This window comes from Callithrix jacchus, chromosome 7 (genome assembly GCF_049354715.1).
Source record: "Callithrix jacchus isolate 240 chromosome 7, calJac240_pri, whole genome shotgun sequence".
NCBI classification, from domain to species: domain Eukaryota; kingdom Metazoa; phylum Chordata; class Mammalia; order Primates; family Cebidae; genus Callithrix; species Callithrix jacchus.
The window spans coordinates 11,521,741-11,546,357 of record NC_133508.1 but is presented as its reverse complement, the minus strand read 5'-3'; the positions used below and the strand labels follow the sequence as shown (position 1 = coordinate 11,546,357).

The window sequence follows — 24,617 nt, the reverse complement described above, 5'->3', positions numbered from 1 at the left end:
CGCCTGGCCAGATCATTTATTTTTAGCAGGAAATATCATTCTGTGGTCTTGATGTACCACTGTTTATCCCTTCACCCACTGAAGGACATCTGGTTGCTCCTGAGGTTCAGCAATGATGAATAATGTGGCTGCTAACATCTGTTTCTGTGCAGGTTTTTGTGTGCACGTGCTTTCGTGCCTTTGGGTCAATATCAAGGCATGCACTTGCTAGATTGTATGATCAGAGTGTGTTCAGCTTTGCAGGAAACTTCCAGACCGTCCTCCACAGCGGCTGCACTCCCACCAGCAATGAATGAGCATTCCTATTGCTCCACATCCTTCAAAGACCTGACCTAATGACCCACAAACGCTGCTGTCACGGCACCTCTCTAAGAGGCTTCATGGTCCAGAGAACTGCATTTCACTAATGGCCTCTATGAGTCCGCAAGAAGCTGCTGTTTATGCGAGCAGGCGGTGTGCTGGGCGTCTCTCATGCCCATCACCTCATTTCATCGTCTCGGCGTCTGTATGCTAGGAGTGCACTGGCCTCCCTCGCTTCCCAACAAGTAGCTGAGGACCGGGGAGGTGAAATAACTTCTCAGACATCATAGTCAGCAGACGGCAAGGGGAACTCGGGATTCCCATGGGCCTGACCTGCGGGCCTGCCGTCCCCACCCTAGGGCGCCGTGTGCTTCATCCTCGTCGCTCCGTTCCCAAGTGGCTCCTCAAGACTGCCAGGTTCTTCTGTGCCCCGCTGCGTTGTTTAGAGTGAGATGGCAGAAGAAATGTAGAGAAGGGAAGTGAAGAAAACAGACGGCACTTGGGAGAACGCGGAACCAGAAGAAAGAATTCCAGGGGACCTGTGGGATTCGAGGTGTGTCATGTGGACACGCTGACCATGGGCAAGGTGAAAAGAGCCTGTATTTTGTTGTTAAAAATCTCCAGCGTTGCCAGAACTTCTTGTATTAAGTTTCACTTTCCCCACAGGAAGTATTGGAACCATAATTAAAAAAAAAAAGCTTAGGTCACCGCTAACTTCCAACTTCAACATCCTTAATTTTAGTTATTTCCCCTGGCTCCCTGGCTTATTGCCCTAGATCCTTCCTTAATATTTAAGACTTCGCATAACAATTAATATAAAACCTTCCCACCCTTTCCAGCTCATTGGAAAAGCACATGAGTGGGCGTTGTGAGCAGACACTAAGCATGGCTGGGGGAGACACCATGGAAACAGAGGACACCTGGACACAGGGAACGCTCATCCACCCAGGGGACAGCTCACATCTGCCTCCACTGCCCACACAGGAGCTCACATCTGCCTACACTGCCCACATAGGAGCTCACATCTGCCTCCACTGCCCACACAGGCCAGCCCCCAAGAGGACCTCCTCGAACGCCTTCTTCATGAGGGCTACCCAAGGCCCCAGGAGGGAATCCCCAGCTGCCCCACTCATGGTGTATGGGAAGTGCCAGCCCCTGCTCACTGCAGTCCAGCCCAGGGCTGCAGCCTGCATCCCATGCCAAGGAGCGATCACCCACTGGGAGGGTAAATATCAGCCATGATAAGGCAGTTCAGAAATCCAACTCCTCTGTCCTGAGGAAATCATGAGAGAAGGGAGTGATGGCACAGGCAGAGGCTGAGGGGGAAGGAAGGGGCATTTCTCTGGGAAGTCCCTGGAGAGGATACCTCTCTGTGGGGCTTTGTGTCCCCCAGAGGAGGCCTCAGGCCAGTAGTGTGGATGCTCCCAGGGCTCCTTAGGTTTCCAGCATTGCAGGGCTTAGCCGAAGCCTCCAGGCCCAGAATAAATGAGGGTGTGGTGCAGGGGTGTAAGAGGACAGACAAGGACAGCATAGGAACGGAGCTCTCCAGGGGCATAGCCTGACATTCAGGGACCCATGGAGAGGCCTGCAGGGAGCCGGGCCCAGCCACAGTCCTGCAGGTGGCAGGGCCAGGCGTGGAGGCTCCAGGCTGAAGCCAGCATTGGATGGGGTTGGCAGGGATTACTTAGGTGCCAAGAACTCGAGAGTGGAGGAGGCAGCACTGCTGTAAAATGCCACGAGAGGAGGTCATGAGGGTTCAGGGCTGCGTAGACCCAGGAGGGAGAAGACCCTGCTGGAGCAAGTGCCAGGGTGACTATGGCCAAGGGCCTTCCTGAGACAGCACAGCTCCGAGGGCCGACAGGACACTGAGGACCACCCACCTGCCTGCCCCAGAAACAGCACGGTCCAGGGTGAGCACCTGAATCCACAGTCTCCTGAGCTGCACCTGATGTGCGAGTCAGAGCCTGGAGAGTAGGGCTGGCGGCACATCCCATCCTCTCTCACCAGGTGACCCTCATGAGCAGGTACAGCTTTGCTATAAAACAGCCCGGCCTGTGTTACCAGAATCGCATTCCCGCAGGAAAGCTGCCCGGGCGTTTCCGCCACACACACACGGCCTCCAGCCCTTAGCTTTCCCTGTGGTCTGCCCCGTCTGGCGTATCCAGCATCCTCCTGCATCTGAGGGGTGGTTCTGAATGTTGTGCTAGAGGCCATCTCATCAGCGTTCAGTTTCCTAGCATTGATTCCAGTCCTGACTTTCAGCTTCACTGTTTTGAGTGGCGAGGGCATCGGGCACTGGAAATGCAGGAACCTGCACAGAAGTGCCATCCATCCATACACTCCGACATTTTTAACTCGTATTTTAAAGACTGGGAGACTCAAGATGGCCAACATTTAATGGCATCAGCTTTGACCAGCATGGTCACAATTATCCGACATAATGTGTGAGACCCACCAGGGGTTTTGCAGACCCGTTTGCTCAGGGGTGGTGTGGGAACTTTTGGTAAACATGTCTGTTACATACTTTCAGCATTTGTGTGGACTCCGAAAGGATCCCTGATGTCATTAAAAATATAGGTTTTTTTTTTTTTTCAGTTCGTTATGTAATTAACACCCGTAATAGCAGTTGACTTAAGGAAATGTCTTTGCACTTACAATAAGTACGTTTGTGTGAGAAATTATTTGCCTAAATTGTCCCAAATAGAATTTAATTTTAAACCATAGATTTTTATGATCTTGCTCATGAAAAGCCCAGAATGATGAATCAAACGTTCAGTTAAATGTCACATCATAATTAGTCAGATATTGCGAGCTTACACCCAAGATCTTTCTGATTCTCCCTCTGTCTCTTTTCTTTAGGCATCGGGACTGAATCACATGTTTTGCAAGAGCTATAAAAATGCAAACCTCTCATTTAGCTAATTCTTTAAGGACTGTAGACACATTCAAATGTGGTATATTTAAGTTGAATTCACTATAGTATACCTAAAATTGCATATACAAAATTGCAAATGGGGTTCTTTGTAAGCATCTTTGCTAATGAAAACATTTAAATTTCATAGATAATACCGGGAAAAGAAATCCATTTACAAACAGCAGTTGCTTAAAAGATGTGGACTAGGCAAGTTTTCCATCTCCAGTGGAACTGAGCAGTCCTTGTTTTCACAGCTGAATATTCAAAGGGGTTTTACCATAATTGAAGGATGCTTCACTGTTGATGCAGCCCACACTCAGCAGCCTTCAAAATAGGTCCTGAATTATTTGTTGCAAGCCCTTAGATAAACAAGCAAGAGTGCTGCTCAATTGTCCCAAAGAGCCGCAAATTAGAGGCCTTTTGGGTGACTCCTTAGTGATTTCTGGATGCAATGGTAAATTTCTGATTTCCATTTGTATTGATTCACTTTGTGAACTTTGCAAGAATTATCTTTCAAGTTTAATAACCTCTCTGAAAAAAAAATCTTAACTGTAGATATTAACCTGAAACACAAGAAAACGGAGCAGGTGGGGCCTCGCCTGTGAGGCTGAGTTGAGAGCCTGTTGGGTGAGTGCATTAGGTCAGTTCTGTCTGTGACAAGGACACCCTCCTTGGCTAAAAGCTGGTTGGGTCCCCCGAGCCCTCCCTGGACCAGCTGTTGGCAGGAACCCTGCTGAGCCGGCAGGCTGAACGTTCACCCTCACCCTTACTGATATTAAATGAGGCCCTCTGTCATTCCCATCCACACTCTTGCCCCACTGGCTGCCGGTACATTTGGACTTGGCTCAATCTCTCCTGTTGCAGTAGTCTTGAGCGAAGTCTTCCTTCTCTGCTTAACTGGTCTTATGTGGTTTTTTTTTTTTTTGCACGTGTTACAGCTCATTAGAACCCAGCCACGTGACATGCTGCTTATCCAGAAATGAGGCACAGAGGACATTGGGACAGTCAAAATATACTTCTCAGAGTTGAGGCACTGACACACATGCCAGCGGAAAGCCCTCAGATACTAAGTAAGAGGCAGTTCACCATGTTTTAGATTGGCATCTAAGAAGCCTGCATTCATGTGTGGTTTCCCCAATCCCAGTGCAGGCGAACGAGCCGATTTAGAAGCTGTGGGGGGCTGAGCAGCTCGCTGGAGGTAGGCAAAGTGGTGTGAATCACCAACGCTCAGGTCAGGAACCCAAACAGCAAACAGCAATCAGGGCGGAACGCCAAAGGGACAAACACTGCCACCACCTCAAGAGGCCCTGGATGCACCGTTCTGAGGCACTTTATGAGAACCAATTTTCATTGTGATAGGCCCTGGTTCCCAAGGAAAGACTGATTTATGTTTCATATATTTATTAATGGAAGGAAAAAGGCATTCTAATCTTTCAGAGAGCTTTCGTTCTAAATGAATTCTTTTATTTCTTCCTAAACAAAACAATTCCCTGCTGTGCTGCTCACAGGCTGCTTCTGTCACATTCAGGAGGGCCATCTTCTGAGAGCTCCTGGTGGCTGAGTCACATGACGTGTGACAGAGCCTGGCTTGGTGGCATTGGCACTGTAGGAAGGACCCGTGCAGTAGCTGCTTCATCTTCACCTTGGGTCATGACTGTCCTCCCTGGGCCCCTGGAGCTGACTGGAGGACAATCACTGCGGAATGACGAATGGAGAGGACATTTTATGTAGCAAGCCAAGCCCTAGCCTGCTGCCTAATGTCACAGTCAGATGAGGAGCCCAGGCCTGCAGGGGGAGGTGGCCCCTCCCAGGCGTCCTACAGGTGACAGATCCCCATGAGGGGCTTCCCCAAGATCCCTCAGCTCCACGAAGAGCTGTGCAGGCCTAGTGAGGCGCGAGGGGATGATGCTACACGTGTCCCCCCCTGAGGTTGGGCGTCAGCCTCTAGGAGGGAACAGAGGTCTCAGAGATGGTTGATCCCGAGGACTTGCGAAGTCAGGCTCCCTGGAAGCTTCTACGACCCACCCGCCTTGTGTGAAAGTGGCATACACGCATAACACAGAGACACACATAGACACATGCAGACACACACAGACACACATTCACAGAGAGACACCCAGACACACACAAACACAAACACATCCAGACACATCCAGACATACACACAGGCTCACAGGGAGACATACCTGGACACACACAGATACAAACACACAAAGACACATTGACAGAGAGACATACCCAAACACACCCAGACACATACTCAAACACACAAAGACACACAGAGACACACCCAGACACCCACACCCACAGGAGACACACCTGGACACACACAGACACAACTGACACACTCAGAGACAAACACACACTCACACACTCCCAGAGACAAACACAGATACTCTCATAGACACACCTAGAGACACACACACACACACACGCACATATGCAGACACACAGACACAGTCACAGGGAGATGTACACAGACACACAGGCTGACTTGCACACAGGAAGAAGTGTTTATGTGTGAACACAGGGTGTCTGTGGGTCCCAGACTTGACCATGTCTCCAGTCTGAGGCTCAGGACTCTGTGAAGCCTCCAAGGTCCCCAGAGGATGAAGAGCCCTGTGTAAACCTGCACTAAACATTTTGAATATCTGGAAAGATACCTTTGTCAACCAGCCTATGTCAAACCTTCACTTTGCTCTCAATATGTTTGGGTATAATTTTCATATGAGTTTGTGTCACAGTAAGTTAAAAAGGTACTATTTGGATGATTCTGCAACAAGATTTCCTTCCAAGCACATGGAATTTCAGAAATAAAATTTATTATATTTCTCAAAGTTTGAACGGGGTCCAGCTGGCAGATGGGTTTTCTTAGGCCACATTGTTTCAAAACAGTCAAATGATTCATCAGCTTATAAGCCGAGATTTTTTTCCCAGGTAAGATTTTGGCTAGTGGTTTCTCTTGAATATCAGGAGCTCCTGGTTCCTTGAACCCAAGGGAAGAGTTGTCAGATGCTGACCAGCAGCAACTCCTCTCCCAGTGGCTTCATCGCTCCCACCCACACCAGGCCTGCCACAGGACCTGTTCCAAGGAAGGAGCCTGGTGCCTGGTGCCTGGTGCCTGGTGCCTGGAAAAGCGAGCGTGCAGCCCCACGGAAGCTCAACACTCCCTGTCGCTCAGGGAGCCGAGGGTCAGAAGGCTGTGACTTAAACCACCCTCATAGCCAGGGCATATAGCAGGGCCAGCATGAGGCTTCCTGAGCTTCCCGGCAGGTTTCTGCTCCTCGCTGCGGCCCTGCCTGGTTGGTAAGGGAAGGAGCAGGAGCAGGTGATGAGGACGTCTGTGCAGGAGCCGTGGCAAGAATGCTTCCAGACAATGGGAAACTCAGACGCCTGGAAGGGATAGGGGCGGTACGCCGGCACCACAGACAAATGTGAATCACGCTTATTACACACCTATCGAGCGAGGCGGCTGCACGCCTCAAGCCTCTTCCCCATTTGATTTTTAAATGGAATTTCAAATTCTTTATATGAAAAGAAAAGGAAAGGTCAAATACAGGTAATTTCATCTTTGTGCTGCTCACACACATTTCAAATACCATCTTCCCGCTTGCTGCCTGCTCTAACACCTCCCTGGTGCTTCTCCTCTTCCCAGGGGCTGAGGCTGTGTTGGGGCACTGGGCACCAGCAAGGCATAGCGTCTGCTCTCCTGATCTCGCCCCCACCTGCACTGGGCCCAAGACACCTGTGCTCTGCCCCTCTTCCTCCTCAGAACTTTCTGTGCAGTGCATCCCACCAGAGCACCTCACCACGCTTCCCCGGGAGAGGATGCATGTGTGGTTCTGCTGTGCTTTTCTCTGTTTACAAAGCTGACCCTACTGGTTGACTCCAGACGACGCAGAGGTGAAGCCTGCTATCAGCCTGGAGCTATTCGGAAGGAGACACCCATCACCACCCATCACACCTGCTTTGCTCCTTCTAATAACATGCATTTGCTGGCAGGCTGAGGGCAAATTGAAGAGGCAAATAGAATTGGGACAGGGCCAGCTTGCCCATGGGGTGGCATCTCCCTGGCACTTCTCTGGATTCTGTTCCCTGTTACAGTCCTGGGAAGGGCTGACAATTTGTCTCCTCAGTTCCGTGCCTGTAACATTGCACTCCCAGAGCGCTGGTGCCACCTTCTCAGCTGCTACCCTGTGCCCTGTGTACCACAGCCGGTAACCTACAATTAAGAGACGCTCAGTAACGCTGTTCACGTTGAGGAATGTGCAGCGAATCTGCCACAGACACTGACATCACAACACGCTGAGATGCCCAAGCACCTGGGAGTCAGGCGTGTAAGGAGATGCCCTGCTTCCCTCTTCCCTTCTCACCTTTACTCCGGGGAGAAAGGGAAGAGCAGGAGCCTGTACATAACAGCCTTTCTTGCCGGATGGCTATCGGATACCCCTGTTCCTGCACACCTCGGGGTTGGGGGGCGAACCCCGAACCTTCCCTGAGAGTCAGTATGTGAGGTGGGTGTGGACAGCGGGTGGCCTGCCCTCTGTGTCTCCACAGCCACGGCCGACCCCCGTCTTTCAGCCTCCTTTGCAGCTCAGGGCTCCTGCGGACTTCGGGCTGCCAGGGGATGTCCTGTGGGGTTCCTGGGAAGGGCACTGAGGTATCGAGTACCCTGGCCATCCTAAATGGCACACAGGCTCCTAATTAATCCTTCTTGAACAAAGGCTGCTGACTGCTTCAACGTTACCAACAATCTACGGCTGAACTATAGAGATATCTCTGAGCAGGTATACTGAACAGGAAACAAAACCTTGTCTGAGAGGAGGGTCTGCCTCTGACAGAGGCCTCCAGGCTGCGCTTCTCCAAGAGCCTGCCCTCTCCTCCCTGCAGGCTCCCACAGCTCCAGCTCCTCCATGCACTGGCTTCCCCTTCCTCCCTCCAGGCCCAGAGTCTGCCTCCCTCAGGCACTCCCCCCCCCCCCCCCCCCCGCTCTCTGCAGGCTCGCAAGTCTCCTGGCTCCCTCCACACACTGACTTCCCCTTCCTATCTCCCGCTAACACAGATCCAGCAACCTCCACGTCTAGTTTTCCTGATGGAGTAAGTTACCAAAGACAAATCATCTTACAAATGAGACAACTAAGAGCTAGAAACGGAGAGTAATCACTCAGGGTGGGGCACAAATCCCCAGGAGGGAAACACACTTTAGCCTCTGGGTTTTATCCAGGGCTTGTCAAACGCCACCACACGTGTTTTCCAGAGATACTAACAGCCCAGAAGGGGCCAGGGGACAAACCGAGGCGTCTGTTCCCAACTCAGACGCACAGCTGACAGCTGGACCAAACTGGCTTTGCCCTCATTCCTTTTGATGTAGCCTCTCCCACGGCCAACAATAGCGACCTGAGAGTTGATGGATAACTTGAAAGGTCTGTAATTCTGGGATTGGGAAGACCCCCCAACTCACAGGGTAAAAACATGAATTTTATTATAATAAAAAGTAAACATTGGTCAGTGAATAGACAGGTATGTGTATGTGTATAATAGATCATATATATTTCAGAGGTATAGCAGGTGATTTATTGATTGTGTGTGTGTGTGTGTGTGTGTGGTGTGTTTATTCAGAGAGACTTTGTAAGTGGGCAACCTATGGTCAAAGTCTGGGACTTAAAATATCCTAACTGAATGGTCATAGTTTTTTTTTTTCTTAAGGGAAATATTGAGGAAATCAACTCATGGAAACAAAAAGTTTATAATGATAAATGTTGCAAAATGATTTCTTTATTTCCTAGTCACAGTCACAGAAACAAAGAAACATGTGGCTTACACCTTACTGGAGCAGACCCTGTAGGAGACACTTGATTGTTCTGGGAAAGACACATGGCACGATGAGAGCGTGAAAAGTGAACACTGAACACTGTGGGGCACCGGATCACAGAGATGATGAACAGAAACAGCGAGTTCCCTCACGGAGACGGCTGCAGGGACGGGGCTGACGGGGCCCAGGCTGTGCTGCCACTGTGCCACTCAGTGCCAGGCAGGCCTTGCTGGGCATCGCAGGAGGGCACCGGCTCTGTCCCCGTTCAGCCACTTCTGGGATGGGATCCTAGGCCAGTGACTGACTTATCCTGGCCTTCATCCTCTCATTCATAAAATAAAAGCAATGATCATCTATGTTTTGAATTAAAAAAAGGTTATTGGGAGGATGTTAGAACAGCCAGCATAAACCTGTGCTAAATGTGCAAAACTAAGAATGACATGTTAAGAATCAGAGTAGGTTCTGTGGGATAATGTTTAGAGAACAATGTCTTAAGAATCAGAGTAGGTTCTGTGGGAGAATGTTCAGAGCATGATGTGTTAAGAATCCCAGTAGGTTCTGTAGGAGAATATTCAGCCACTGAGATCCCCCGAAGCCCATGTCAGACCTGAGGGCTGCAAGGAGGCTGCTTGGAACAGCCCCGCCAGCCGGGGTTCCAGGAATCAGTGCTGCGTGGTGAGCGTGTTCCCCAACGTGTGCGCCTTCTCCACTTCAGAAAAAGTTATTCTCTGAAAGATTCATTTTTCTAAAGCCCCCAAACCTCTTGTGAGAAAGCTGGCAACTGTGGAGGCCCCAGCCACCTCCAATTGACAAGTCCTAAGCCTGTGACTTGAGAGTGAGTCTTATGCTGAATTTCAGTGATGGCTGCACACAGCTGCCCGGGCTGTGCTTGCCCTCCGGGACCTCCTTGGTCAGCATTTGGAATGTTTTGAGCTTTTTTTCAATTTTCAATAGGAGCTATTTGTTATAACACGGGTTTGACCAACACTGATCTGGCTTGTAGTAAAAAGTCAGAATAAAACGTTTATACAGCCTAGCATGAAATAGTCACAATCATGATTTGATGAACTGCACAAATATCGTTGGCCAAAACCCTCAAGCTATTTGTGCCAAGCCCTTTGGCTGGTTGCGGGCGGGAGGTCACAGGGTCCGTCCTGGTTTTGATTTCTCGCCTTTAGACCACAGCATGATCCATCTCCTCTACTTGACCGGTCCCCAAGGTCATGTTCCACTCACTCATCAACTGCAAGTAAGTGAAAAAGGGGAAAACCGTCATGGGGAAGTCCAAAACTCAAATTACAAACACTGGAAAAGTTTACGTCCTTCAAGTCGGAAACCCCCCTAAGACCTTTTCTGCTGTCTTTCTGCCGACTTCAGAAGCAAAGAGCCTTGGTTCGCAGGTTTGGGTTCAGGGACGTATGGATGTTCTGGCTGAGAACCTGGAGGCCCAGGGGTAGCTGTGAAATAACGCCACTTTCTTTTTTTTTTTTTGAGACGGAGTTTCACTCTTGTTACCCAGGCTGGAGTGCAATGGCGCGATCTCGGCTCACCGCAATCTCCGCCTCCTGGGTTCAGGCAATTCTCCTGCCTCAGCCTCCCGAGTAGCTGGGACTACAGGCACGCACCACCATGCCCAGCTAATTTTTTGTAATTTTAGTAGAGACGGGGTTTCACCATGTTGACCAAGATGGTCTCTATCTGTTGACCTCGTGATCCACCCGCCTCGGCCTCCCAAAGTGCTGGGATTACAGGCGTGAGCCACCGCGCCCGGCCCAATAACATCACTTTCAAAGGACTCTGTCCAGCACCAACGGTGCCATGGGTGGCAGTACGTCATGAGATGCACTTAGTAGGGGTTCCTTAAATGGGAAAGTGACACGTCTGGCAGCAAGGAGGCCTTTGCAGGGAGTGAAGGGAAGCTGTGCCTCTGATCCGTGAGGGAGGGCGGAGGCCAGCCTCAGCTCTAAGCAGCAGCTCAGAGTAAGGGGCCGCGGAGGTCCCAGGGGATCGGTGTTCAATCTGCTCAGACTCGGAGCCCGGTTAGATGAAGATGTGGAGTAAGGGCTGCACCCACCCACCCCTGACCTTGGTATGAGGCTGTGAGTCAGGGCGGGTTTCCCTAACTCTTGACCTGAGCCCTTGTGCACAGGTGCTTCTGGGTTTCAGGATCCTGCCCTGAAGGTTTGCACGCATGTTAGGTCAAAACTGCCATTCGGGGTCTTGGCAAAGTTGCGGTATTGAATTTAGTAAGTTACTAGGTAGTTGGGGAATGATTAGAGAAGCTCAAAGTCCCAGTCCTGCCACAGAAGACAAGAATAGTCTTTCTTTCTCAGATCTGCCTGAAGCCCTCTGTGAGTGCAGCTCACAGACCCAAGGGTCCGTAGACGCCTCCACCCAGAACCGCCGAGTCCGTCGTCAAGGCTTCCTTAGGTAGTTCTGGCTTGCGAGCCATTGACTTCTATAGACTTAGATGTTTATACACATTTTAAAGTTCATGAACTAAGGCATGATGTTTGAAGCCCATTTAGACACTCCTTTTAAAGAAAAACAGTTTTTGGCCTGGTGTGGTGGCTCACACCTGTAATCCCAGCACTTGGGGAGGCTGAGGTGGTGGATCGCCTGAGGTCAGGAGTTCAAGACCAGCCTGACCAACATGGCAAAACCCTGCCTCAACTAAAAATACGAAAATTAGCTGGGAGTGATGGCACACACCTATAGTCCCAGCTACTTGGGAGGCTGAGGCAGGAGAACTGCTCTGACTCAGGAGGCAGAGGTTGCAGTGAGCTGAGATTGCACCACTGCACTCCAGACTGGGTGACAGAGTGAGACTCCATCTCAAAAAAAAAAAAAAAAAAAAGAGAAAAAAGAAAAATAGTTTTATCAATGAACCTGAATGACATGAGCATAACTCTATTGTCTGTTAAAATGCCTGGAATTTCCCCCTTCATTTTTATTTTTGAGATGGGGTCTTGCCATCTTCTCTAGGCAGGGAACCCTGGGCCAAGTGACCTTCCCAACTCGGCCTCTAAAGTAGCTGAGACTACAGTGTCTGGAAGTGAAGTGATGGTCACGGGGAGCCATGGAGAGGATGGAGAGAGAGGGTGGGTGAGGTCCAGAGAGTGCTCAGCAGCTCAGGCCTCATGGGTTGCTGTGGAGTAGAGCGCCCACACATTTCTTCAGAACCAATCCTGTTCTCAGGGAGCCCCTATATCTGCGGGGGGGGGAGCCCCCCAACCTGCCTGTTCTGGGAAACATGGACCCTGCACATTCACCAGACAGCCAACACATCCCCTTTGGCCCAGTGCTGAGGAGCAAGGCTCAGGGCCTGAGAACATTTCATCAACATGCTTATTTTTAACATAAAGAGTAAGATAATGAAAAGAGCAGGCTTGGATCGGAAAATCTGCACGCAAAGGTTCAGACCAAAATCACTGTTTCCTTCCAAAGGCTCAGTTTCTGTTTTCAGCTGTTTGGTGTCTTTGGAGGAGTTTGTCACTAGCATCCTTGAATGGGAGCTATTGACATGGACCAGTCTCTGCCTCAGCAGCAGGACAGTCTCAGGCTTGCAAGACTGAAACAGGCACAAAAGGTTCCTATACAGGAGCTTCACATGTTTAAAGGGAGCCTCCGCTAAATGACAGAACATACTGGAATCGGGTGTGGCTGCGCTGGTGCTGCTGGTGGGGAGTAGCTGAACATCTGTCCAGGGAGGGGCATGCAGGGCTGCCGGCCACATTGAAGGGGCCCCAGATGACAGGAGCCCTGGGGAGAGGCCACAACAGGACCCTCTGGGAGGAAGTCGGGAGTGTCCCAGCCAGGACCCAAAGCCGCATTCCTGCCAGGCGGAGCTCCACCTGGCCTGCTGGTGCATCATGGATGTAAAGTTCGAGAAGGCAGCTGGTCTACCTGCTGCTGGATTTACTTTTTGCCTTTTAACACCTCCCACTACAGCTATGTATTTGAATCACTCAGCTTCGGCTGTCACAGAGCAAAGCAGCTGTGCCCACAGCTCCTGCACCTACCCCGGACACAGGACACACAGGCTGAACTTGGCCAGGCCTCAGCAGATCCAGGCTCGGTCCCCTCTTTTGCTGAGGGCCAGCCGGCCAAGCTTCTCTCGCTCTCCCTGGGAAGCCAGGCCAGATGCTCTTTTAGCATGTATGCTGTATTCAGTAAACAAGGCTATATGCCTTTTCACAGACAGCAGAGAACGAGCATATGGTTACAAGCATGCTTTTTCCTCCAATTCTTCCCTGTAAACTTGCAGTATGACATCCAGGAGATACATGGAAATGAACTGGATAATTAAAACGACACTACAGGCCCAGCGGTTTTAAAGGCCAATTCCTGTGGCTGCAAATTCCAAAGGAATGGGTGACCGCAGACGGCAGGGGTCTGGCTGAGGGGCGGCAGTCACCCAGTGAATGCCCAGGGCCATGCCACAGCACCTCAGGGTGAGCGCCGGCGCATCTTCCCTTCAGCACCGGGGACAGTAAGGAGCAAGGGTCACACTCAAGGTCGCAGAGAGCCTCAGGGCAGGCAGAGGGGCAGCTTGGGTCTGTGTCTCCCTCTCACCTGCTGGCTCTCTCCTTTTCATGTCGCTTTTATCCTCTATAGTGTCTTGAAAGCTCAGAGCTTGAAAAGACTTGGGAGTGCTCTACCCTCCCTAGAGCCCCTTTTATGGGCCTGGTATGGTCAGCAAGTGGCAGCTGGGGTCTGAGTTTCTTTTAGGAGGACACCTTTGCTTGCAGGTAACTCCTCTGTGGAGTTTGCCTGACGTGCGGCTGGGCAGTGAGTGTGGCCCCTTCCCTCCCACATCTCAGCTGTCCCAACACTGGGAAGCTGCTTTCACCAAGCCCCATCTTCCGGCACCTGCTCCCCACTTTCCCATGACCACTTGCTAATGTCCTGTTTCGAATGCCCCCCCAGACCCTGGTGCTGGGACTGTCTTACCCACTGGGTGTCCCAGCATGGAGGAGGCAAGAGCAGAGGTGCCACACAGCTGGCGCTGGGGCTGGTTCCCACATAGGCATTCAGGCCAGTGCCCACTGGGCGTGGACGTGAGCGAGTGAATCCTGTCCTTTTGCCATCAGCTTCTGTCAGTCACGATGTGGGGCAATTCTCAAAATAAGTAGCCCAGACCCTGTGCTCCACTTCCGGAGAGGCAGCTTTAAATACCAAATATGGGGCCGTTGCTGTTTCATCTTTCTGAAGATAACCGAGCCAGGGAGAGAGAAAGGGTGTCAAGGATCTGTTCTCTCCTTCATCCATGGGGGGTGACCACACGATCCAGTGGCCTGGGACCATCCTGGCATCATTATTAATCACTCCCTCTCTCACTTTTCAGTGTGTCCTGGTTTGGGTGATAAATTATGTGGGCGCCCTATTTAGAGAAGATCTGTTCCTGGTGCCACGATAGCCAAGGAGTCTCTATTTCCCTCCCTGTATTGTACCATCAGACACGTATCTTTCCAAGCAGAACTAATTAGAATTTTGCATAAATGGAATTAGTAATGAGAGATTCACCCTTGTGCTATTATTTTGGCTTGAAATCTGTCCTGGACCGAACGGCTGATTTCAGTCAAGGTGATTGGTGCCGCTCGGTGCAACTCCTGGGCCCTTAAAATCTCATTTTGTGTGACCTGGTTAATTGAGATGTTTTTATGTTAATGCCTCATCATGGCCGCGGTGGGAAGAGCTCCAGTCACAGGATGAAGAGCACGTCTGCCGGGAGCACTCCAGCTTCCAGAGCTTAGAGCTGCAGCCCGTTCCGACACATACAGCGTCTAAGACACAGCTGTGCTCTGTTGCTTCATGAGGAGACGCTGGAACCACCAGACCTCTCGGGCTCAACACAGAAACCGAGCGCGGGGGACGCCTGCTGCCCAGACGGCCGGACAGCCCCATTTCTCCCCAGTCTGTAGGTTGTCACTTTTGACATCTGTTGACGTTTGTTTTGTACACTGCACCTTTCCCCCCTTAGAAATGTTCAAAGGCAGGAATCCCCCTTCCACAGACTCCAGACAACAGCAGGCCCAGAGCAGCCTGAGCCACTTACAGGCCAGGCAGAGCCCCAGTGCCGGGGCCACCCACCTCACTCCAGACGCCTCGCCAGCCTGTCTTCTCCATCCCCTACATATTGTCTCCTGAGCAACCCGCCATTCATACAAACTGCTTGCTGCTCTGGGTGCCTCCGGAGCATCCTTGCATTGTCCATACTCTGCTCCGGAACTTCTCCTTTTTCTCTCCCGCTTGGAACAACCTTGGAACAGCTGTCTCCTCCCTCAGCTGCTTCCCCATCAGCACCCCTCCACACAGACACACACACACACACACACACACACACACACACACACACACACACGGGTCAATGCAGCATCCTCCATAAAGACTCTGCTGATCCTTTTGGCCAGGGCTGGACCCTGCCACCTGCCAGGACTCCCAGGCCCCGCAGTTCCCACACACTGCACTGTCTGTGTGTGTGTGCGCACTGTCTGTGTGTGCACTGTCTGTGTGTGCATTGTCTAGTGTGTGTGTGCACTGTCTGCGTGTATGCATTGTCTGTGCCTGTGCACTGTGCGTGTGTACTGTGTGTGCATGTGCATTGTGTGTGTGTGCTGTCTGCGTGTGCCGTCTGTGTATGTGCCGTGTGTGCATGTGCACTGTTTGCGTGTGCATTGTGCGTGTGTACTATCTGTGCGTGTGCCCTGTCTGTGCGTATGCAGCCTGTGTGCACTGTGTGTGCGTGTGCACTGTGCACATGCACTGTGTGTGCATGTGCAGTCTGTGTGTGTGCACTACTGTTTGCATGTGTGCACTGTGTGTGCACTGTGTGTGCATGTGCAGTCTGTGTGTGTGCCCTGTCTGTGCGTGTGTAGCCTGTGTGCACTGTCTGTGCATGTGCAGTCTGTGTGTGTGCCCTGTCTGCACATGTGCACTGTGTCTGTGCACTGTCTGCGCATGTGCACTGTCTGTGTGTGTGCACTTTTGGAGGTGAAGATGGAGCCTATGGCATTTTCCCCACAGCGTTCTCCACCAGAGATTCCCAATAACAGGGCATCCACTGAGGGACTGAGGGAGTGAGTGAAGAGATTTACTGCTTTATTAAAGAAAGGCTCATCTGTCATCTATTGCCTCCTCCCGAATTTTCAGGACAGTTTTGCTTTAATAATTTACTGCGAATGTGCAGGAGGAGATGGCTGATGCTGGCTTCTGGCTACAGGTAACTCAACATAACAAGCACATGTGGGTCATGCCAGGCACTAGGTGAGTTTTCAGGACACGCACACACACTTGAAAAATAAAATCTCTCCTTTTATAGTCTATGGAGCCTGCAACCGGGAATTGTATCCTCATCAGATCATATAATAATCTTAATTGCTTTTGCCAGAAATTGGCAACTCTGTAGTAAAACACGGTATTCTTACTGCAATAGTGACAGCTGTGTGTCTATAAACAAGGGGTAGGGACCACTCTGGGGCCACGACATAAATGGGCCTGAGGGAAGCAGAGACCACCAGGTCTGGAGGCAGCCGCTGGACAGGAATAACGGGGGCGCAGCAACTCCATCTCAGGAATGAGGCGCTGTTTTCTCGTTACAGAAGCTGCCTCCACTTGCAGACATGTCTCCGACTTGTTTTCCGCTGATTTATTTTGCTCAGGGAGAAAAAGTTTACCTTGTAGTAGCGATGAAATAATTTTTATGTCCAAGCCATGCAGACCAGAATGCATTTCTCTCAAATTCATTTCCTCAAAGCAGTCTGTTCTAAACCAGAACACATGTTACCAGGGATGCTGCTTAATGTCTTTTCCCTACAACTTGTGGAGGAAAATTCTCAAAGGAAATATTACGATGCCTGTTATGACTCCATTCCTTCCTGTTACATGAAAGCCCAGAACTTAAAGAGGCAAACTCATATAGCTTACAAAAACCCTCAACCAGGAATTAAGCCGCATAGATTCTAGTCCTTGTTCTGCAATGAATTATCCATGTGGCTGTGGCAAACTGTTTGGCTTCAGCGTCGTGGTTCTCCCACCTGTAAAATGAGGTGATTGCAGAGGATGGGCCTGTGGTTTCTAAGAGCTCCACTGCTCTGCAATCCTCCAGTGGGCAGAGCTCCTGGAGCCCCTGTGGCTGCACACAGGGTTTTTGCTACCCTTAAGCAGTGCAGCCCAATGTCACAATGGTGCCTGATAACATGCATTTTACATGCAATCAAATATTGTCTCCCAGCCCGGGGGTTTGGTCTGGCTCCCCTTGAGCCATCCTCCTAGCCACAGAGCTGCAGGTGAAAGAGCAGCACACTGGGCAGAGGCTCCCGGGTGCATCCATGCAGCCAGGGAGGGCACCCCAGGGTGGACAGGTGGGGAACAGCAGTGACAGCAGAATGAAATTCCCTGAGCTTTAGTGCTCTCAGCCAGAATGCAACATTCTTTCCTCAACAGACACATATTTATGTGCCATGCGTACCCTGGGTGCCGCCATACAGAGACATTTAAAATCGATTTGAAATCTATTTTCTGAGAGAATCATTTAACCCGACTCACGAAGGGAGAGTTGCAGTCAGTCAGGTGCAAATACGTGGAGGAGAGCTCCACAAAGATGGAACGACGCAGAGGAGTAAGAGGGAGCTGGGCGTCAAAGACCCGGCTGGGGCCTCAGCACGAAGCCAGCAGCGCATCCACAGGGTGGAGACTCAGGTGCAAAGGAAGGACCAGTGCCCGTGCCCAGCTGGGTTTCCTCCTGTGCTTCTGCAGAGCCACTGAGGGTCCTGCCTAGAGGAATGGCAACCAGATAATGCGACAAATGAATCTTGCCCAATGACGAAAGCAGCCTGGGAAGCCGTTCGCATTTTAAGGAAAACACTATCCCCTGAAAGCTGGTCTTAGAAACCAATCAAATGAACAAAAATGACCCAAACCAGACCCCCGAAAGGACTATGGGCATTGGGTGGTCTCCTTGCTTTCTCCCTGAGGCTGGCCATTCTTTTCTGTACACCCTGGGATTAAGCTGGGTTTGAGTGTGAAGGCCAATGCCATTTCCAACTGCAGTTAACTCTACTCAACTGCTTCTCAGGGTTCAAATGTGTTCTGTCATTCACAGCCTCCATTAGCAAGACCAGAGGGCACAGGGGTCCAGAGGGTACAGGGGTCCCCCAACACCATTGCCAGGTGTGTCCCGGGAAGGGGTTGAGAACATTACAGTGACTGTAAGAAATTTAAATTGCACATATTTACAAAAACAGAAGAATATTCAAATCAGTACATAGTGAAGAGGGCCTAGAGGCAGATCAGTCCTCAGAACCATTGTAGCAAGGGCTGCAGATGGGAGAACAAGAGGCCACCGCGCCCACGCGGCCAGCACCTGAGACAGCTCTTTAAACACAGGAAGGCCCAAGGTGACGACACCACCACGGAGGTGGGTTAGAAAGCGCGTGGTGATCGAACATTGCCATTCATCACAGCTTTGTTTGCGTGGACGCAGAGATGACTCCACTGTCACAGACAACGTGCTGTGTGTTTTCGATGCTTTTCTTATGGGATAGACATGATTCCTCACTCACAGAGGAGAACGGTGGGATATTTGTTTGAGTTTACACAGAAAGAAATAAATAGCACCAGCATTCCCACCGAGGTGGGTCTCACCCCAGACGCAATTCACTTTTCTGAGGATTCAGGCTTTTCTTGGTTCTAAATTAAATCTGGTTTCTGAGAATTTAAAATGGTGTTTCAAACTGACCCCACTGAGCACACAGGAGGAACATGAGTCCAGGAGGATGAAGCGAGGCATGAAAAGAAGGAAAGCAAACAAACTCACAGGGAAATGTCTAAGTTTCTTCAAAAGGCGGAAGGAGTGAGCCATTTACCTGGGTCCAGGGCTCGCCACATCCCCCGGTGAGCAGCTTGAGAGATTTTGCTGTGGTGAAAGGTTCAGAAGCTCTGGATTCTGGGTGAACTCCTTGGAGGCTGCAATGCGCAAGGCTGAGGGTGCGAGGCAGGGAGTGGGTGGGGCTGCTCACCCTCAGATCCACTCGACAGGGAGTGGGTGGGGCTGCTCACTCTCAGATCCACTTGGGTCTTTGGGCCCAGGACAGATGCTGGGGGAGAAACACAGGGTGTTTCTGTATGAGACTCACCATGTCCCTGTCGCTGAGTCAGGGTGGGTCACAGCAAATGTTTAGTGGGTTGGCCTTACACACAGATCTGATTCTGAGATACCAAGAAGGATAGAAAGGAGTGAGAAAAAGACATCATGACTGTTTTCGAAGAAATCATAGCTTGGAAATGATAGTTTGGTTTGGATGAGCAGAGAAACGCAGGCAAGGAAAAGAGGCACATGAGAAGGCGGTGGGGCCATGTGCCAGGCTGGATGTGAGGGGCACACTCTGCAAGCAGAGCCTCCCTGACTCGGAGGAGACTGCTCCCAATGGGGCCCTCTCCAGAGGATTGTGCCAAGGGTGGCTCCGGTCAGCATGAGGGACCAGGGCCCAGGAGCCAGGACCCTGTGCTAGCGTGGGTGCCTGTGTACCGTGATCACACCCAGACAACGATAAGACCCTCTCAGGGAGTGGAGTGTCCTTTAAAATCACATCTTAGCAGATTTAAATAGGAGAAGCAAACCACAGAGTGATCCTCCAAAGCACAGAAGAAAACTGCATCTATAGACTCCAAGATGGTAGGTCCAAAATAACGTTCCTCTAAGATGATGGAAAAACTAAAGACATCTTTCTTAGCTACTAAATGTTTTCTTAATGCATTTAAACTTCCCAGCCTGTACGAAAACCTAAAGGCATTTTTTTTCAGAACTCAGAGAAGTGTTTGTTATAAGATTCAAAGTAAAACTTTGTGTTGAAAAATGCATTTCTGTACACACACACACACATTCACACACACACACACTCTCATACACACACACACACACACACACACATTCTACACATTCTATATCTGGAATAACATAATAATAGTCCCTGGAACTTTTCAAACAGAAGGAATGAGTGGGGCAGTTTTATTAAGATATTTCTACCCAACTGGATTGTAGAAAGTTCTGCATTTCCCTTTTCTCTTGTCCCTTAACTAAAGGTTTATACGTTTCACCAAATGGAAATGGTGTTTTTACTACTTTTTAGCCACTCTGGGCCATTCATTTTGATTATTTTAGAAACCCCAAACTGTTGTTTTATTTTTAATTATTAAATGGTACTGAGACATGTCAGGTTCTGGCAAACAGGAAAAGATGATTTCACTGAAAGATTTTGCAGTTTGAGAAGTTACGATGGAAATGCTTCATAAACGGGCAGCAGAGAGGACCCAGAAGCTCAGGGAATTGTGAGTTCTGAGTGCGGGTCCTTTTCCTCACCCCTACTCATAGGTAGAAGGTCAGAGAGGACCCAGAAGCCAAGGGAAGTGTGAGTTCCCAGTGTGGGTCCTCATCTATGCTCACAGGTGGATGGGGGCTGTGGGATGAGGAGGAGGGAGAAGACCAGACAGGACCATCTCCAGCCTCGAGGGTCAGTGGTGACATGGTTTAAGGAATAAAGCCAGATTCTCTATGAACAGGGCATGTCTGCCAGATGGCAGCCTGGGGCTCGAGACCTTGTGAGCATGTGCGTTGATGCGTGCATGAGTGTGTGTGTGAGTTTGTGTGAACGTGTGCCTGTGAGGGAGACAAAGAGAGAAGGACAGAGACAGAGCGGCCACCTGAATGGCCACACCAAGATTGACTTGACTCCCTGGCGACAAAGTTGGCCCTCAGTGCTGAGCGACACAAGTGATGAAACCGTACACGTGATGTCATCGTGGCAGCTTCTCCCTTGTCCTTTCTTCTTTTTTCTGTGCCTTGCCCCTGACGCACGGAGTTCTAAATAACAGGCAGCTACTGAACCCATCACTGAGTGAAATTATCTATTTGTAAAGGTGCTGAATCCTTGGGAAAATTTAGAATTTTCCCTGGAACAAAATTCAATCAATTCTCATTCCCTCAGAAAATGGAATGTAAGAAGTAACTCAAAGCGATCGTTAGGTTTTTGCTTTCTACATTAAAGTGTGAACTGACCCTTCTCACTTGGCCTACAGCACAAAGTCAACAGGGAAAAGCAGGCGCCACAGTGGGGACTCATGGATGTTTATCAGCACTTTTTAAAGAAATGGACACCCAGAGGGTCCTGCCCAGACCTGTGCTGGCTGGAACCAGGGTCCTGATGGGGATCATCATGGAAAATGCAGCCAGCAGTTGTGCCCTGTGGGGCCGGGCTGGGGGAACAGGGGCCTCAGCCCTCCAAGGGAGAGGCTGAGTGTATGCAGGGCAGACAGTCTGCGGTGTGGACCTGCCTGACTTGGACACTCCCACTCCCACACCCACTCCAGCCCTCCGCCTTTCCGGAATTGCTTCTCTTAATCTGTTTCCCATTCCTTTCCTTTTTAATAGAATCAGGCCTGAGAGGATACGCACTTCCAAATGAAATAAATCTTGGTATTTGAGGACTGTTAGGCTTTTTACCTGACTCTTAAAAAAGGTTCTACGAAAACAAAAACAGAAACCCATGGAGGCTGGTTAGGGAGGCAGCCCTTTCATTTCAGGGTGGTGCTGACAGCCAGGGCATTCGCAGGAGCAGGGGAGGCACCAAGGCCTCGGAGGGGACTCTCTCTGGCCTGGGCTAGCGGTTGAGCGGAATGAATGGCTCGGTTATAAACTGGTTGGAATGAATCAATTGAGTCGAACAAAGAGAGGATCGTGTGCTGGGAGAGTGGGAGCCAATAGGTATAAAGGACGCGCACCTTGAAAACTACAGCTGCTGTAAGCTCTCGCAATCATGAGACTGATGAGCAGCTAATCTGCGTGAAAGTGGAGGGAGGCCGAGCGGTGGGTGGGTGATAAGAAACAAAGGCTGCGGGTGCTGATGGAGCACATCCATCTCCCAGGAGCAGCTGGACGCTCCCTCGTCACATGGGTAAGGAAACGCAGGGGGCCATGAACGCGCTGGGCTGACAATTAGCTGATGCCGTGGCACACCGCAGCCTCTCCATGCAAGCATTATTTTGCTAATTAAGTTGTACACATTTTAAGGTCAGAGGCTCTGTCTTAGACTGTTTTATGTGGTGGGCACAATAATAATAGAATACCACTTATGTTAATTAAGGATACTATTATAAGTATCATATTAACATTAACAAATGTTTATTGTTGATTTATCTAGGAAATGATCATTCCAAACAATAAATATGTTGAACTTTGACTTGTGACAGTTTCAGCTAACTAATCGTGGTCAAAGTCTAAAATGAAGAAATTACATTTCTAACACGTTCTGTGTATCCTACGGCTACCTCCCAGCTGCAGGCATGCAGGCAGCACAATGAAAGTGTGAGCCTGAGTCCCTCTCGCCTCCTGTGGGGTCATGACGTGGCTTTTTTTTTTTTTTTTTGAGACGGAGTCTCTCTCTGTCACCCAGGCTGGAGTGCAGTGGTGTGACTGGCTCCCTGCAACCTCTGCCTCCGGGATTCAAACGATTCTCCTGCCTCAGCTTCCCAAGTAGCTGGGATTACAGGTGCATGCCACCACACCTGGCTGATTTTTGTATGTTTAGTAGAGACAGGGGTTTCACCATCCTTGTCAGGCTGGTCTCAAACTTCTTGAACTCAGGTGATCCACCCACCTCGGCCTCCCAAAGTGTTGGGTTTACCGGTGTGAGTCACCACACCTGGCCATGACATTGCTTTGGTAGAGACTCCAGAGGCAGCTTCTCCTCCATGCCTAAGTAGAGGAAGAGTTTCCTGAATTTTGAGTCATCTCTTAAATATAACCACTGTTTGCCTATTCTTCTACAGCTATCTTTGGGACTTGATTGGATCCCAAAGCTAACAGAATAATAAAGCGCTATCAGACTTAAACTCTGGCACCACCAAACAGCCTCATCATTCTCTTCAAGTGATTTTATAAGAGATTGAAGCTATGCATTTCATTCAAAAATGAATTTTTAACAATATAAATGCATTAAATTATTTAAATAATCATATATTTTTCTCTGAAAATAATTGAGAACAGGATTTTCCTGCCAAGAGTGTAAGGATCCCTGGTGGGGGGGGGGGTGCAAAGCTGGTGACAGCCCAGCCCTGGGTTGTGATGGGGACGAGGGACTGGCAGGGGGGCTCAGGTGCCACAGGAGTCTCACCCTGGCTGAGGGGGAAAACGCCACCCACCCAGTGCTTCCACGTTTTCCAGATTAACGAAGTTCGAATAGGAAAATATTAAAGTTGCCAGTGCATATACAGTGACAGTCCTAAACAGAGCAGCTTAAATGTTCGCTTGTCACACATGCCGTTAGATTCACAGCCTAGTTTTAAAGGCTCCGAGCAGATGGCACTTTGCTTATAATATAATTTCTCTTCAAAATAGGGTACAGGGATGCCTCAAAACACAATTATTTTAAGTAAAACAATGTAACCAAAAAGAAATCTTTGTGCTGTTCTGTTGTCTGGGCAGGAGGATGTGAGGGAGCTGTGGTCAGTGCTGATTCCGATTTTCGGACATAAACAGCCAGTGGGGCCTGGTGGGTCCGGTCCCCGTGAAGCCTGTGGGTGGTTCTGACTACCCCATCCCACCAGCAGCCTCACACCTCCAGGCGCGCTCAGCCTGGCTGCACCCTTGGCCAGGGATGAGACCCTAGTGGGAGCCACGGCCTTGGGCAGGGGTGGGCAGGGTCAGGGACATCCTTGTGGCCGCCCTGACCTCTCCTGCTGTTCCCTGACCTGGTTCAGGTGGGTCCTACTTGGTGCTCCAGACCTTGGGGTGGGCAGCGAAGGGCTGGAGATCCTGAACTGCCATTCTTCCAGACAACACTCAGGGACGGTTCCGAGGGTAGGTGCGTTTCTCACTGAGATCTGCACCCACGGAAATGGAATGTACACTGGGGGCTGGAAAACATCCCTGTGTCCAGAGAGCAGCAGGCCCAGTGGGGACCCTCCTAACCCCCACCCCTGGCCTCCTGACCCTCGTGTCACACACACTCAGCACCCGTCCACCCACTTCCTGCCAAAAATAGAAAAATAACAGGGTGACTGCTCATTAAACATGAAGGGAACTCCTCATGTCCTGGCTCGGTCTGAGAGGGGAATGGTGACTTACATTAGCACTGACTCGACACCGACCCTGCCTCATCACTGACATCACGATGCCTTTTATACCCTTCCTAGTTTTCCCACGCCTGCTACCTAAGCTGATAGAGGGAGAGCTCTTCCAAAACATTTTAAAGTAAAAAATCAGTAATGATTACAAACTAAAACATATTTTCACAAAGAATACGACTGTCTATATTGGAAAATAAGTCATGTTACCTCCTCAGTGCCTTTTGCAGGTGATCAGTGACCATCTGAGGCTGGTGATGCAGGGCAGGGTAAGAAGAATTTCCCAGGACGGGTGTCAGCAACGAAAGGCAGATTTATCGGAGAAAGTAGGAAAATATGTTGCAGGAAAGCAATGGGCAGGTCAGCAAGAGAGGAGCTGGCTGCCAGGAGACGAAGGCTGGCTGGGGATTTTACAGGATGGTGCTTGTGCCGGAGAGAGCCATGAGCAGTGCTGATGACAGCCAGGCTGAA

At 50.2% G+C, this 24,617-nt stretch overlaps 1 protein-coding gene across 1 annotated transcript in view; it reads right to left on the bottom strand.

The window, feature by feature from the left end:
- The window catches only part of ADARB2 (adenosine deaminase RNA specific B2 (inactive)), a 468,076-nt gene that overhangs the window by 402,465 nt on the left and 40,994 nt on the right, over positions 1-24,617 (bottom strand). The gene's annotated exons all lie outside the window — the stretch shown is intronic.